Genomic DNA, 16,077 nt, shown 5'->3' on the forward strand with positions numbered 1-16,077 from the left:
AGTTTGGATGTAGAGATAATGAGAAGGAAAACCCTTAAAATCTACTGTGGTCGGTATTTGGGTTAGACTGAATGACTGGTACATTGTTTTCCTCTTTCATTGGGGATAATGGGATACTGGCAAAACGTTCATTCTGCACTCTTCAACTCCCTCAGCTGTTTCATTTGAAATGTCAAATAGGCTGACATGCTCCAGACGGATAACTGTTCTGGCTGCCTCTGGAAGATGGAATACAACTTCTCCTTGAGGTCCTAGAAGAATGGGGACCCTAAGGTGGTAGGTTTTCACTGGAGTTCCCATGTTTAATTGTTGTTATTGGGATAGTTCCCCTGGAATTCTCATGGGACATTTGTGGGAGCTCATAATTTCTCCTAATATGCTCCACTGTGCTCCACAGTTAGGTCATTTGAATTTATGTCTAGGGCATCGCTTGGGAATAGTTTCATATAACCTAGTTTATCCACTTTTGCTACTTGTATCAGTTCCTCAATATCACAGGTTCTACAATCAGGTCTTGCTGTCTGCACTTCTTGTCCAATTTGTGGTTTTAGGCCACCCATAAAGGCACTACCACCTTATGAAATTCTAAATCTGTATGTCTCAATTGAGATTTTCCCAGAATTGAGCTACCATGTCACGTCCACCTTGTGTTATGTCCATCAGGGATCTGATTGTTTCTTCTATTCTATAATTAGACAATTCATTAATTTTTTTTAAAAGAATTTTTACTTCACCTTAGTTCTCCCTAGAAATGCTCACTGTTATCCTTCCTTTCTTTTTGTGGAGGTAAATGGAATCTCTATCCTTCTTCCTCTATCTTGTTATGTAATCCCAACCCTCTCTTCGTGCTTAATGGTGGTAAGTACTGTGAGTACGATGTCTATGGTAAACTATACTGTAGTCTGGTTTCTGCTACAAACCATCCGTCCTCGGGAATGAAGGGTACGCTGTCCCTTTCCGTTTGGCTAAATTCCCAAACCTTCATACAAAGCCAAACTGCAAATAAAGCTATACCACTTAGTGAAATTGTACCATAAACATGTAGGATTTCAACCTACTCTAGAGTCATAAACTTAATTAATAATAATTCCTTTATTTATATACTGCACACAGATTACGCAGCACTGCACGGAGCTTGCCAAAACGGTCCAATTGTAAGACAGACGTACCTACAGAGAATCTATCCTGACTCATAAAATTACTTTTAAATATAACTTAACCGCTCCCAGGAAGTAATAAAGATCAGCAATGTAAACCATCAAGTTATAGAGTTGATATAATAATAACATAATATGAGTTAAAAAGCAGCACATAAATATACCTTCTCCAATGCACTCTAAGTATCACAAGGATATTTCACAGTTTTTTGCCAAAAAATATTGGGCAGAAAGAAGAAAGACTTATCTATAAGGTACCATAAATCCATCTGGAAGGCTTTGAGATAGAGGAGACACAGTGGAGTTGTGTAAGAATAATTTTTTTTACCACCCCCGGTGATTTTTGATCTATATGTCTGCAGTCAAAGAGCTTGTTCTGTTGCTGGGACTGCAGTATTGAAGTCAATCTGGTAAATTCTGCCCCACGTTGGGAGCCAAATAGTAGGTCTGGCCACAAGGGGACTGGAGAGTATATTAGAAGGTAGCCAGATTCAAAGCAGCTTTGGTAAGCAACTATTGGTAAGTTTCATTAAGTTATGAGATAATTGATTAAAGGGGTTATACGGGTGTTAAAAATTACTTATGGCCGGGCTAGGGAGGGCTATTTAAAAATAATAAACTTACCTCTTCCGGCGCTGCTGATGTCCCGCGCCGTGGTCCGTTTCCTCTGTGCGCCGGTTTGATTACAAGGGCGCACAGGGAGCTTCTGGACGGCCGGAAGATCCCATCCGACACCATCTCCCAGCGCTTACAACGCTGAGAGATAGGGACGGATGGGAGGAGCCGGCCACATCGCGGACCGGAAGTTCCCTGTGCGTGGCTTCTGTGCCCCTGTAAACAAACAGGGCACAGATGAAACGGACCGTGGCGCGCGACAACGGCGGCGCCGGAGGAGGTAAGTACATGTTTATTATTTTTAAATAGCCCACCCCAGCCCTGCCATAAGTAATTTTTAACACCCAGATAACCCCTTTAATAATCAGCAGGTCACAATGACACAATGAGAAAACAGATTGGTTGCTAGTTTCCCAAGCAATAAACGCAATAATAAAAGTAATAATAGCCTGGGTTATATTGCCCTGGGTAAAATAAGTTATCGACAAAGAATTTGAATCACAAAAGTATAAACATGAGACACAGACCCAAAAACAATTACAATGGTACAACTGTACAAGTATAGAAACCATGGTTGTGTGAGCCAGGTATGGTCACTCAACCACACACTTCCTGGTTCTGGGAGGAGATTTTAATGTGGCCCTCAATCCAAGAGTGGATACCTCTTCTGGAGTGTCACAACATTCAGCTTTCGCATTGCATTATATAAGGCGGATCCTTGATATTGATATGTTGACTCCTGGCGTTTGCTTCATTCCACCAAGATTATACATAATATACATATTATGTTTGTAAAACATAAGGATTTGCAATTACTCCAGGACTCAACCATTGATACTATTTCATTCTCAGACCATGCCCTGGTGGATATAAGAATATATTGCCCCTGGCAGGGGAAATGGAAACTTAACATTTCACTGCTAGAAGACCCACAAATTTTAACTGAAGTAAAACAGGCAATAGTGGAACACTATGCCTCAAGCCAGGGTGACATCTCTGACCCTTATATCAGGTGGGAAGCTAATAAAAAAGTTACTAGAGGAATTTTTGTTAAACACGGGGCGAGACGGAAGAAGGAAAGGGATAAACGCCTGAATATGCTCCTTGAACACATAAAGGATCTCTAGGCGTGACATAAACGATTACTAGATAATGATCTTAAGATACAAGCAAGAGAGGAATTGAGATCCCTTTTGTTATATAAAGCTAAAAATATTTTTATAAAATGTCGTCACTTTTACCATGAACATGGGAATAAATGCAGTGGGGGATTAGCAAAAGCCTTATGTAACATCCCCCACCGGGGCCTAGCCCTTGAGGTGAGGCCTGGAGTCAGCCGGGGCCCGCGGTACCGGAGTGGCTGGCGGTTGCGGCCTAAGCACGCTATTGTCACGGTGCTTGGTACGGGGGAACCGGAGGGCTGTCCTACAGCCTGGCAGGTCTCCAGCAGGGTGGTGTTGGCAAGAAAAGATGAGGGAGCGGCTGCTATAGCGGATCTCCCTGGGGCAACCCCTTAATGTCCCGAGTGTGAGTCTCTGGGTGATGGACAGGGTGCCGGTGATGAAGGCAGCCGTATTAGCAGGGACCAGACGGAGACAGAAGTTGAAGAAAACAACTTACAGTTCTTTATTTGAACCGCAGGAACCGCAGCAAACGTGCCTTTAACAGGTAGATGGAGTGCCGAGATGTGAGTTGGAGGGAGCCTCAGGAGATAGTTCACCAGCCTGGATGTAGAGAGCAGGCTGGGAGGCAGCTGTGTCCTGGTAGGAAGCTTCAGCTTGTCCTGTAGGGCTTCAGGTATCACCTTTAAAGGTAAGATGATACCCCTTTTCCTCACTACACTAACTCTAGTCTAATGCTCCACTCTTCAGAGGCAGGGGCTAGGCTCTTCCTGCTCTGGTATGGGCTAGACAGAGATTACTCACTCACTCACTGATTCTCCTAGGATTCCACACTAGAATAATCATCTAATGTTCTCCAGAACATTCCTGGCCAGAGGTTTTATTACCTCCCTTTGGTCAGGTGGTGGCTGCTCCTCCAATCACATCTCAGCTTACAGAGCACAGGATGTCACACATATCATTGGATAACAGCATCTGGCATTATACAAAATACTTAACTCCTGCCTTGCCAGGCAGGATTCACCACTGCAATACCGCTATGTCCTATCAGGACCATGTAGTGTAAGGTGATTACGTGCAGGTGGGACGTATTCGCAAACCCTACCTCGCCATTGCATCGGCGAGGGTGTTGCATACCCCGGGGGCAATTGAAAGAGCCGCCCTCGGCTCGACTACCGATGGTTTGGGCACAGAGGGGGCTAAGGGCACTTCTAGGAAGTGCAGGCTATGTGAGGTGTAGGGACAAACCGCCCATGGTCCTGGAGACAGGCACCTGGGTTGGTGTCGGACTAAGACAAAACATGTAGCTGTATGACAGTTGGTCGCTGACGCCATTAAACCGAACTGTACAGTAGGAAAGGTGTGGTGTCATGTCCTGTAATCCACTCCTTGCACCAAGGCCTGTATATTTGTTTTATCAACGCTTCTTCCCTGGAGGCAATTATATAGTGTATATATGCATTACATTGGCATATGTGACACAATAAAACATTGTACTACATAGAGACGGTCCGACACAGCCACTCTACAACCTGAAAAGCCTATGAAAGGGTTAATGCAGACTACTGGCATATATGACAGTGTGCAAACAGGTTAATTCACATTGGCTTAGGAGCCCAATGGGTACACATCTTGAACGTTACAAACGTTACAGAGGTGGATAGGCTACTCAGAGTAGCACGGTAGTAAATGTCTCTTTTCCTGCAAAGGAAAGGCATAAAAAGTGCAAACAGAATGTCCGTACCTAAAAGGAAGGCATTAAGTGCAAAATAGTAGTCAATGGCCACTTTTCCCTTGTAGTATCTGGCAAAAGTCTCTCAGAAGGTCTCTAATGACAAAGTCCATCTTCTGGGTACAGCCCTTGATGTGGGGGAAAAGTGCAATGAAGAAGCAAAGGGTCTCCTCTTTTTTTTTGAGAGGGACAGAGTCCTTTGAAGAAATCTCTGCTGTGGCAGAGGAAGAGGTGCTATCATAGTACATGACAATAATCAGTTCAAGGTATGTCTCTTGACTGAGATAAATAGGGGTGAGAGTCTCAGGAAAGTCTCTGGCTCAATAGGGTTAGGACAGAAATATACAATATGTACAATGTACAGTACCTGAAGTGGGCTACAGCCCTTCAGGGGTTAGTCAGCATCTTCTTCGGTGGTAAGTACTTCGGTGTCAGAAAAACGTACCTGCCTCCTGCTTCTGCGTGTCACCAGCTGGTACTCCTGCAGGTACGCAGGAGCTTTACCTTTTGTCTCCCTTTGAGACCTTCGAAGTTCCGGCCTGGAGAAGATAACAACCTCCTCATCGTCCTCCTCTGAGTCAAGCGCTGGAGTCGGAGTCTCAGCTGCCTCTGATGCTTCAGGGGTTGCAGACACTGGAGCCGGATCATCCTCCACAGGCAGCAGTATTGGAGACTGCGGTGGGGATGATGGTCTCTCCGAGGTACCTCTTACTGGAGTGGAAACAAAACAGAATTGAGGCACAGTCACAAGTTCCAAGAAACTGGGGGTAGGTGAACACAAGGAGGTCTGTAAGTTGGGGGTCGAGGTGAGAGGTGTGGACATAGGGGCAAAAGGACGAAGACATCTCTTCAACCGGTTCCTATGTACCCGGAGTGGTGGACGGTCTCCTCTTGAAATCTCGTAGACTTCAGGGGAGAGACTGTCCCTAACTAGGTATGGCTCACGCTCCCAACGCCCATCTAGCTTACTGGTAGGATGGTTGTTGCGCAGCCACACTCGATCTCCTGGGGCAAAAGGCTCAGCACAGGCATTACGATCGAAGTCCCTTTTTTGTTTCTCCCGGGCCTCTTCCAACCGCAGATCCACAACTTCTCTGGCATCCGCCAGGCGCCTCTGGTGTTCGTGAACCCAGTCAGTCTGAGGGAGTAAAGACTGGGAATCAGGGGACTCCATGTCCCAGGTCATATCAGCAGGGAGATGGCCGTGTCTCCCGAACATCAGATAATACGGGGTGTATCCTGTGGAGCAATGAGTGGTATTGTTGTACAGGTACACTAATTCGGGCAACAGCTTTGGCCAGTCAGCCCTTTTTGCAGGGGTCAGAGTCCTCAGCATATTGATTAGAGTCTGGTTCATCTTTTCACAAAGCCCATTGCCTTGGGGATGATAGGCTGTGGTCCTCAGCTTCTTGCAGCCATATAGAGTGCACAGCTCCTGGAAGACTTGGGACTCAAATGCTGTTCCTTGGTCTGTAAGGATCTGGTCTGGACAGCCATAGGGGAGGATGAAGCTTTTCCACAGGGCCGCTGCGGTAGTCCTTGCAGACAGATCTCTGACAGGTACTGCAACCACAAATTTGGTATAGTGGTCGATGATCGTAAGAGCATAACTGTGACCGGATCTGCTGGGCTCCAACTTCACGTGGTCCAATGCCAGGATCTCCAAGGGCCGTTGGCTCACAATAGGACGTAGAGGGGCCCTTTGATTGTGTCGCTCTCCTCGAGCGATGGCGCAGGCTGGGCATTCCCGACACCAGGCTTCAATGTCGGACTTCATGTTGACCCAGAAGAATCGCCTTCGGAGGGTGGCTTCAGTCTTCTGAGCGCCAAAGTGCCCGGACTGGTCATGGTACATTTCCAGTACTATCTTGGCGTCCCTCCTGGGAATCACAATCTGGTATAGCCGGTCATAAGTGATAGGGTCCAGAGTTCTTCTCTTTAGCAGACCCTGGTGCATGCTCAGAGTCTTTCTCTGGCGCCACAATTGAGACAGTTCTCCATCAGCTCTTCTGCGCCGGATTCTTTCAGGCACTCGCCCACTAGAGAGATAGTCCATTACTTCTCCTATGGCACGGCTATCAGCCTGAAGACTCATCCAGAGGTCCTTTTCCGCAGGGGGCTCTGACTCTTCTTGAGGAGTAGCTGGCGCTGCCTCTGTCGGTAGGGAGTAAACTCTCTGGGCATCTTGACGCACAAACCGGGCATAGAATGCTGGCATCTCGACATCTTCCCACTGAGCATCCGTGGAGGGTCCCTCCCACTGGTCAGGGAGACGGGACAGAGCGTCGGCGTTGTCATTGGTCTTACCAGCCCGGTACTTGATGGTAAAGCTGAAATTGGCAAGTCTGGAGGCCCACCGTTGTTCCAGTGCTCCAAGACGTGCGGTGTTCAGATGCGCCAACGGATTATTGTCTGTGAAGACAGTGAAAGATGATGCAGCTAGGTAGTCCTTGAACTTTTCGGTCACAGCCCAGACTAACGCCAGAAACTCCAACTTGAAGGAACTGTAGTTCTGGTCGTTTTGCTCCGGTTCTCGGAGGGAACGGCTGGCGTAGGCTATGACCCTTTCAGTTCCGTTTTGGAGCTGGGATAATACCGCCCCTAGACCTTGCTTGCTGGCATCAGTGTATAGGGTGAAAGGCAGACTATAGTCTGGATATCCCAACACCGGGGGCTCAGTCAACCATTGCTTGAGCGTCTGGAAGGCAGCTTCTCGTTCGGCCGTCCACTCAATGGCCACTCGGGAACGTTGGCTCTCTTTTGGCAGGCCCCTTAGAAGCTCTTGCAGGGGAGCCGCCAGCTGGGCAAACTTCGGGATGAAACGCCTGTAATAACTGGCAAATCCCAGGAAGCTTTTGATGTCCCGTACGGTGGATGGGGTAGGCCAGTCGTAGACAGCTGCAATCTTCTCTGGATCTGGCTCAATTCCATGAGCGCTCACCACATGTCCCAGGTACTTGACGCTAGGTTGTAGCAGGTGGCACTTGGATGGCTTGACCTTCAACCCATGTTGGGTCAGGATTTGGAAGACTTCAGCCAGATGGTGGAGGTGGTCTTCATAAGTCTTGGAGTAGATGATAATGTCGTCCAAATATAGCAGGACGGTCTCGAAGTTGCGATGACCCAAACATCTCTCCATCAGCCGTTGAAATGTGCCTGGGGCGTTGCATAGCCCGAACGGCATGTTGTTGAACTCGAACAAGCCCATTGGGGTGGTGAAAGCCGTCTTCTCTCGGTCTTCTGGCGCCATGGCCACTTGCCAGTAGCCACTGGTCAGGTCCAGGGTAGAGAAGTAGGCAGCTGACCCTAGGGCTGCGAGGGATTCCTCGATTCGAGGCAGAGGATAGGCGTCCTTGTGGGTGATGTTGTTGATTTTCCTATAGTCAACACAGAATCGAAGGGTTCCATCCTTCTTCTTCACAAGGACCAGCGGGGCAGCCCATGGGCTGTGACTCTCCCGGATAACGTTGGCTGTCTTCATCTCTTGTACCAGCTTTTTCACCTCTTGGTAGCGGGCTGGAGGTATGGGCCGGTATCGTTCCTTGATAGGAGGATGAGAGCCAGTAGGGATGGTGTGTTGGATCAGAGTAGTCTGCCCAAAATCCAGTGGGTGTTTGCTGAAGGCCTGGTGGTGCTTCATAACGACATCCAGGACACCTTGTACTTGGTCTGCAGGAGTAAAATCGTCGTCTCCAATATTGAGCTCAAGCCACCAGGATTGCTCGGCAGGCTCACCTTCAGCACTTTGCTTCACTTCCAACTGTTGGGAGGCAGACAGAGCGGTTTCCACCAAGTCTTCAGGATGCACGCTGAAGAGAGTGGCCACGGCTTGGTACTTTCTCAGATCCACTGGGGAGTCTCCCACATTTAGTAGTCGAATGGGTACTTGTCCTCGGGACACAGTGACTAGGCTCCTGGCGGCTAGAATGGGCAGGTCTTCATCCGCTGGTAGAGGTTCTACTATCGCCTGGTAGTCTTGACCTTGGACGCCCATGCAGGCTCGACACCATACTAACGTCTCAGTCCCAGGTTGAAGGCGGACAGGTTGGGGATCCTTGATCCGGGCTCTGCAGATTTCTCCATTAGGGCCAGCAAACTTCTGTTGCGCCGCTAGAACCTGCATAGTCTCCTGAATTACCTTCCGGGAACCGTTGGGCACTGTTGGCAGGGAGTCGTGGAGAGCCTTCAGCACTTCAGGGTAGCAGTTGCGGAGGACATTGGTACCCAGTACCAGGGAGAAGTTACCGTTTTCGGGCACACGTGTCACCACTACGCCCTGTCTGGTTAACTCAGTGTCTCCAATGGTTAGCGTGGGCTCCCAGTAGCCGCGGATGGGTACGGGTTTTCCGTTCGTAGCAATAATGTTCAAGTAAGCCTTGGGAGGCTGGATTAAGGATGCTTTTCCTCGGCATTTCTCGAAGGCAGCACTCCGGAGGGTGGTCACTTGAGAGCCGGTATCAATTAAGGCCGGTAGGGTAACTCCATTGATGGTTACATGAACCATGGGGCGAGTCCCCACGAACCTGGGCATCCAGTTAGCATCTTGGGGACTTACAAGTTCTTCCCTTGGAGGTCGTCCCTTAGCTCCAAGGGTTTGTCGTTTAACTGACGACAATCATTCTCTTCATGCCCATATTTATGGCAGTAGCTGCACCGCTGGCGGGGTTTCTTCTGACTCCAGGTGCTTAACGACTTCGCTTCTTTTGGGCGCGGTTTAGTCGGAGATTCACGAGGAGTAGCTGACCGTACCGGGTTCTCTGGAGGTTTCCTCCTCATAGCAGAGACAGTTACTTCCAACTGGGTCAACCGATCAAGGATTTGATGCAGGGTGTCCGCCAGATTAGGGACCGGTCCTGTTATGCCAGTAACTTCCATAGGCGCAGGAGTAGGTGATGCTGACTGCGTGGGATGGCAAGCGAGAGCAGATTCTTCCATTTCTACGAATTCAGGCTCTTTCTGCGATCCAGTAGGTGGTCGGTCTCCTAAGATGTCAATGGCAATTTCCTTAAACTCAAGGAAAGAGGCCTGGGCATGTTGAGAAGAGATGATCTTTAGTTGACACCTTTGATTTCTATCAACAAGTCCATTGATAAATTGCTCCCTTAAGGTTTGGTCAGAGGTTTCAGCGTCTTTGGGCTCAAGGCAGGTGATGGCCTTCCATGTCTCCTGTAGGGAGAGGGCAAAGTCTCGGAGGGACTCTTGGGGCTTGTCTTTTCCCGAAGAATTTCTGCTTCAACTCGGAGACAGTACACTTGTCAAAGGTGTTGCGTAGCCTATCAAGAATCTGGACCACATTCTGACACTGTTCTCGGGGCCAAGACTTGACTTCCCGGAGAGCGGGTCCTTTCAACTGCCCGATGAGGATGCCAACTTTCTGTTCCTCTGTGAATGGGAGCAAGGCGAAGGTGGCTAACAACTTGTCCCTGAATTCAGGGAGAGTATGTGCTTCTCCCTCGTAGTAGGGTAACCAGGGGGCCCCCAGATAGTAGGGCATAGTCAGAGGCATCATGGTGGGAGTCCCAGGGGCACTAGCTGTAGCAGGGCTGAAGGGACTCTCTGGAGGACTTAACATGCTCCGGTACCCTGAGGAGGGACCAGGGGACGGGACTTGTGCCAGTCCCGTATCTTCGTCCTGGGCGGACATGACTGGCCTAGCTGAGGGAAGTCTGTAGGGTTACACAATGTCCGTTGCTATGGGCGATGGCTAGAATGGGACGTGGGCACTTTAAGACACAGTCACTATTCCCTGGGAGGTGAGCCAATAACCTAGCGTCGGAAACAATCTCTACCCCCCTTTAACTTCCCCAGCGGTACTCACTCAGGATCAGCCGCGGTGACAGGACAGCTCCGGTGCACGAAGGTCTCCGTTCCCGATGTCCGGCAGGCAGCAGGGCTCGGTGATGCTCAGCGGTGTTCTCCTCCAGTCGCAGGACACGTGCGCCGGATCTCCGGATGAGGCGCACACTGCTGGCAGGCTTCAGGCGCGGCCTGCGCCGAAATCCAAGATGGCCGATTAACCCTCTTCGTTGCCGGCCGCACACGCTCCAGCTCCTCCTCCACGGTGCTTCGCGCCACTCGCGCAGGGGGCGGGGCCTAATGACGCCTCTGGAGTTCCCGCCAGTGAAGATTTGGCGGGCTTGAAATACTTGCTGCGCCACACGCCTCTGAGGTAAATGCTTCAGGCGCAGCAGCGCCGGATGTAGCAGAGCTGACACAGTTCTTGCAGGAATTAACCTCTTGAGTGCTGGAGCGGCGCTCGACAGCACGTGGCAGCAGTATAAAGTTCAATGTAAAACACACAAATACTTGGGCCTAAACCCGGATGGCAGCAGGGTTAGGCAGCACAGTCTTTTTAATAATAAAGTACAGTCTTTAGTGCCAGGATAAGGCACAGAAGTAAATATCCTGTGATTCGTGACGCCACTTGTAACATCCCCCACCGGGGCCTAGCCCTTGAGGTGAGGCCTGGAGTCAGCCGGGGCCCGCGGTACCGGAGTGGCTGGCGGTTGCGGCCTAAGCACGCTATTGTCACGGTGCTTGGTACGGGGGAACCGGAGGGCTGTCCTACAGCCTGGCAGGTCTCCAGCAGGGTGGTGTTGGCAAGAAAAGATGAGGGAGCGGCTGCTATAGCGGATCTCCCTGGGGCAACCCCTTAATGTCCCGAGTGTGAGTCTCTGGGTGATGGACAGGGTGCCGGTGATGAAGGCAGCCGTATTAGCAGCGACCAGACGGAGACAGAAGTTGAAGAAAACAACTTACAGTTCTTTATTTGAACCGCAGGAACCGCAGCAAACGTGCCTTTAACAGGTAGATGGAGTGCCGAGATGTGAGTTGGAGGGAGCCTCAGGAGATAGTTCACCAGCCTGGATGTAGAGAGCAGGCTGGGAGGCAGCTGTGTCCTGGTAGGAAGCTTCAGCTTGTCCTGTAGGGCTTCAGGTATCACCTTTAAAGGTAAGATGATACCCCTTTTCCTCACTACACTAACTCTAGTCTAATGCTCCACTCTTCAGAGGCAGGGGCTAGGCTCTTCCTGCTCTGGTATGGGCTAGACAGAGATTACTCACTCACTCACTGATTCTCCTAGGATTCCACACTAGAATAATCATCTAATGTTCTCCAGAACATTCCTGGCCAGAGGTTTTATTACCTCCCTTTGGTCAGGTGGTGGCTGCTCCTCCAATCACATCTCAGCTTACAGAGCACAGGATGTCACACATATCATTGGATAACAGCATCTGGCATTATACAAAATACTTAACTCCTGCCTTGCCAGGCAGGATTCACCACTGCAATACCGCTATGTCCTATCGGGACCATGTAGTGTAAGGTGATTACGTGCAGGTGGGACGTATTCGCAAACCCTACCTCGCCATTGCATCGGCGAGGGTGTTGCACTTACGTAATCTGAGGTCTACTACATATGTTCCAGCTGATGCAGGAATATAGAAAGGGGGCAGGATTACCTTATCTGTCCAATACAGAGCTGGAAAATCTAGAGAGACCAATTATGAAAAAGGAATTAGAGTCTGCAATAGTCGATACCCCATCTGGTAAGGTGCCATGCCTGGATGGGTTCTTTATAATATACTATATACAGTTGTTTGAGAAAATTGAGGCTTCTAACTCACTGACAACTGGCCAGATGTTACCAACTGACTCTATCAGGGCATATACTATGGTCTTACCGAAATCAGGTAAGGACCCCACACAGCCCCACACATGGCAACCTATCACAGCTCCCCTTTAAAATATTCATGAGCACTGTTAAAATGAAAGCTCGCTGTGATTGGTTGCCACTGGCAACTAGAAATATTCTGACTTTCATACAGCTTGATAAATCTGCCCCATTGTCTCAGCTATATGCCAATTTCCCTATTTACGTGGATACAAAGTTGATGTAAAAAAAAGTAGCCGAGAGAATTATGTCTATGGAGGTTAAACTTGTTCACTAAGATCAGACAGGCTTTTTAACAGACACAAAACCTATAGTTACCAATGGATCAAAAGAGTGTATACATATATGTCAACTTTTTAACAGATAATTCAACAAACGCTATGAACCTAATCCATCATGCACAGGTGTACGAACAGGCAGGTGCACTACTTTCAACAGATGCAGAAAAAGCATTTGAAAGGGTAAATTGGATATATGCAGTGTCGGACTGGCCAGACGGAGCACCGGAGAAACCTCCGGTGGGCCCTGCTATCTGTACTTTACGACAGAGAGGAGTAAGCCCCGTCCACCAGGTCGGAGCTTCAGCAGAGCTGTTGCTGCTTGCACTCTTGAATACAGCCGGAGCTCTGGCTTCAGTACAGGCTTCTGACTAGAAGTCCAGTCTCCCTCCCTCTCGCTCCTCACTAGTGATCCTGTCTCCCTTCCTCTCCAGCCCTGTGCTGCACTGATTACATTGTTATGCAGTCGGCAGTGACAGGATCGGAAGTCCGAAAGCGTGACAGAGGAAATAGAACAGAGCCAGAAGACAGGAAGATTATGGCACAGTTTCCTGCAGGCTGGTTCCTCCTCTGTACTGTACTCTTACTCCTAACCAGCTTTTCTGAATTATTCCTTATATTTCCCCTCCACCTGTATCACTCTCCACATGCTCAGTCCTGTGATTCATCTCAGCTGCCCACTTCTATGTTTGAACCCCTGCTGTACACTTGTGATATCCCCCCCAAGCTGCTTTTACTCCCACGTCCCCCCACCCCTCATCTTTTCAGTCTTATCATCTGACCAACCCCCAGCAGCCTTTTTGTCCACTCCAAGCCCCAGCTTCAGATCAAATATCTTTGCCTTAAAGGGGTATTTTCGTCTCGGCATTCACATTCAGTTTCATTAATCTTCCATATATAAACATTTCTTCAATTGGATGTTATTAAAAAAAATGTTTCTGTGTGAAGATAATTTCCCATAAACATAGCCATGTTGTCCCTTAGAAACCAGATGGCTTCCTCGGTTACGACCACGTCACATTTAGGCCGCAGTGGCCAGACATGTACTATTGAGCCCTGCCTGACCACCTGGCTTCAGCGATCATCACTACAGGACGGCTGTGGGACATGTAGTAATTCTCAGATATTTCATATACAAAAACTTTTTGTTTATTTGTGCAATCCCTTCAGCAGAGGTGGCCGTATCCGAGGAAGCTATCTCGTTTCTAAGGGACCATATCACTACATTTATGGAAAATTATCTTCACACAGGAACATTTTTTTTAATAACATCTAATTGAAGAAATGTTTATTAATGGCAGATTAATCAAACTGAATGTGAATGCCCAGACGAGAATACCCCTTTAACTACTGTCCAACAGTGAAGGCAAAACTACAAGATCCATTGTGTAAGAAAGGTAAGTATTGACTCTTTTGAGTATGAATGTACTGTATACATAGCTCCCAACCGTCCCGATTTTGCCGGGAAAGTCCCGTTTTTCTTACCTCTGCCCCGCGTCACGGGCAGCTATGAGATTGTCACGGATTTTCCCGCATGTCCCCGCAGAGTAAATACTTTGAAAGCCAGAACTGATAGTACTTTTCAGAGAAGTGTCGGGTTAGCGGAGAGCAGGGACCACCTCATCAGGTTCAGATCTCTATCCATATATGGTCACTGCATCTCCTAGGGTTCCCCAGAGCAGACATGGGGCAGGGAATCCTTTTCAGAGATGTGTCGGGTTAGCGGATAGCAGGGACCACGTCATCAGCTTCAGATAACCATCTCTGCACTGTAGACAGGAGCCTTAACTAACTGAGCTATAAGCCCAGTGATACAGCTCTAAGGATTTATGGTAACTAAGAAGTGTTATCTGCCACTGTTACATTGTGACACAGACTTAATGCACTGATATATAGAGAGGGATCTTCTCAGAGATTATTATTGTAATTATTGAGACTATTATTATTATTATTATAAATTTTATTATTTTATTATTATGTAGACCATTATTAATAATAGTAAAAATAATAATCATCTCAATAATAATAATAATAATAATCTCCATAATAATAATAATAGTCTCAATAATTACAATAATCTCTGAGAAGATCCATCTCTATATACCAAGGCATTAAATCTGTGTCACAGTGTAACAGTAGTCATAGTTCTTAGTTACTGAAATTCTAAACCTTGATAACCATAGGTCATAGCTCAGTTGGTTGGGGCGCTGTGCCATTATTGTACATGGACACTGCAGGTTCTAGGTTCGAATTCCATCGAGGATATATATATTTTTTGGGGCGTGGCCAGGGAGTGATTGGGGGTGTGGCTTTGGGGATCGCCCTCTTTCAGTTTCACAAATGTTGGGAGGTATGCTGTATATACTGTATCTAACGTGTAGAATGTGTATGTATGTGCAATGTTCATGTACGGGTGGTATTTAGTATGAATAAAAGTGCAATTTATATGTGTATTTAGTGTGAATAAAAGTGCAATTTATATGTGTATTTGTGTAGAAAGTGTAAATGCTCATGAAGGTTGTATATAAATGTAATGCTTACGTATGAGGCTGCGGTCACATTCTGAGGTTCTTGGTGGGTTTTTAAACACATGGAAATGCATGTGTGATTGCATGTTTACCATGCATTTAGCGTGTTTTAATCAGTTTTTTTAAATTCTGCTTACACTTCCAAAAATGAAAAAAAAACGCTTCCAGTTTAGCCAAATGCATTATAACATTTACTGACACATGCTTTTTGACCCATCCAAAACGCCATGTGTGAATGAAGAGCTAAGGAGAGGTGATTTGCCCAATTACATTACTGTTAATATTTATGTTTCCAAAACGCAATATAAACATGATTTTAACGCATATACTAGCAATGTGTTAAAATATGTGTTTTGTTACCATGTTAACGTAAGTGTTAACATCATGTTTATGTTGCTATTTGTAAACAAAAATGTTAACAGTATTGTAATTGGGCAACTCACCGCTCCTCAGTTTTTGTAATGCGTGTGAAAACGCAACCAAAATGCAATGTGTGACAGCACCCTCAAAGCGTTTTTCTTCAGGGCGCGATCACACATTACATTTTGGTTGCGTTTTCATTCCGTTTTGAAATGCAATACAACAGCTGAGGAGAGGTGATATGCCTAATTACTTTACTATTAACATTTACGTTTACTAAATGCAGTGTAAATGTGATGTTAACACATGAGTTAACACATTTGTTAACAATGGGTTAACATCACGTTTACGGTAAATGGTAAATGACCTCTAGTCAGCTGTTGTAATGCATTTCAAAAACACAATTGATTGTGGTGTTAACAAATGTGTTAACATGTAATCATGAAACGGAAACATTAACACTATGTTAATGCATGTGTCAACATTGCATTAAAATTGTGTTTTGTGAACACACATGTTAATAGCAATATAAATAGGCAAATCACCTCTTCTCAGCTGTTGTATTGCATTTAAAGGGTGCAACCACGTTTTTCAGATGCAGTTTTTGATGC

This window comes from Engystomops pustulosus, chromosome 1 (assembly GCF_040894005.1).
Source record: "Engystomops pustulosus chromosome 1, aEngPut4.maternal, whole genome shotgun sequence".
Classification (NCBI taxonomy): Eukaryota; Metazoa; Chordata; class Amphibia; order Anura; family Leptodactylidae; genus Engystomops; species Engystomops pustulosus.